A 1,830-nucleotide genomic window follows, 5' to 3' on the forward strand; every position below is an offset into this window, starting at 1 on the left:
ACATGAATCCATACTCTTAATAAGACTCAACTCAAGAATATCGTCAACATCTATAAATCTATATACAAAGGTACATTTGAAATCAATAATATAAAATATAACTATTTAGTAACTCAAGTCATTAAAACATCAATCAACTAATAGTACTTAAAAACATTCTATAGTTTAGGAAAACTTTCAAGAAAACCTTCTTAGAGGGTTCATCTCTTTCACAACTCCTATCCAACACATCTATGGGCATGTGGAAGAACTCAATCCATATTTTAGGTTAGCCTTACATACCTTAGTGAAGACTTGAAGAAAACCTTGATGTTGGGTCTTCAATGGAGGACTCAAATCTTGAAGCTCTTGGACTCTTTTGTTGGAAATGGAGAAGAAGAAGAAGAGAGAGAGAGAGGAACCCCTAGGGCTTTTCTAAAGAGAGAGTGGGGGCTGAAAAATGATCCTAAAATGGTCTATGGTGATACATATATAATTTGGGACAATTCCCAAATTGCCTCTTCTTAAAAGTTCTGAAAAATAGGCAAAAATACACCTGGCGCGATAGTGGCGCGTCGCGCCCTTGCAGCGCCAGGCTAATTACGCCTAAAACCTACACACCTCGTAGTGGCGCGCCGCGCTAAGGACCAAACTACTGAGGCACATTCTTGGCGCGATAGTGGCGCGTCGCGCCCTTACGGCGCCAAGGCCAATATTTTCTGGGTTCTGGAAATTGGCTTGGAAAACCCTGCATACCTTATAGTGGCGCGTCGCGCCAGAGCCCAAACTACTGAGGCATGTTTCTGGCGCGATAGTGGCGCATCGCGCCACTGCGGCGCCAAGCCCAGTTTTCCAGCAATTGCAACCCAGGCCTGAAAATCTCTATTGTGCTCGCTCATCTTAGGATCGCCATATCTTTCGACCCCGAACTCCAAAATTTACATTCTTGGTGGCGTTGGAAAGAAAACTCGACGACCATTAATTTAATAGGTCGTGGGATACCCAGATCGTCATATATCAAAAGATAGGGTTGTTAGAAGTCAACCCCTCATGCAAACTCCTCCTCAAACTTAGCCACGACGAACCTTTTGGCTTGATTTGGTCCTAGGGGTCCTTCATGACCCCACATCATCTCTAACGCTCTTTAATTACTTAGGAACTCATCCTAACTCATGTGAAAAATTTCAAATCCTCCGGTCCGAGTCTACACTCACGTGAAGAAATGTTCAAATCTTAGCAAAAAAAAAAATCGGGGTGTCACATTATCTCCCCCTTGGGATCATTCGTCCTCGAATGATGAGTAAACCAATGGTGGAAATCAAGGCACGAATAAAAATCGATACTCAATCAAATCAACCAATCGATCATATTAAGCAATCTAGACAATCGACTATTTCGACTCAAGAATAGGCAAACCACTTCAAGTCAAGAATAGGAACATTACTCTCAACATTCTCATCATTAGGCACGAATAGAACATCGAAACTCTATCAACCGAATCATTCCAACCTCTAGATCGTTAATTGTCGAACTCTAACTCATGAGCGACATTCCTAATCCTCCTCACAATTTCATAAGGTCAATATATCGGTGTCCAAACTTCCTCTCCTTTCCAAACCTCATAACACCCTTCACGAACCTCTAATCTTTTCCCCAAAGCCTACTACCATCACTCTCACAGTGACAACCATACGTTCAAGCTTATAACTCTAACTACCTCACTCATATCTAAGAGTTCTCAAGCTTACTTTAACACTTCTACCTCCATTATTGTATAAGCTCTTTCCCGGAGACACACTAACATACTCTTACCTATCTATTGCTCATCACAAGATCTCATCTCACTCCTCC

This window comes from Solanum dulcamara, chromosome 7 (assembly GCF_947179165.1).
Source record: "Solanum dulcamara chromosome 7, daSolDulc1.2, whole genome shotgun sequence".
NCBI lineage: Eukaryota > Viridiplantae > Streptophyta > Magnoliopsida > Solanales > Solanaceae > Solanum > Solanum dulcamara.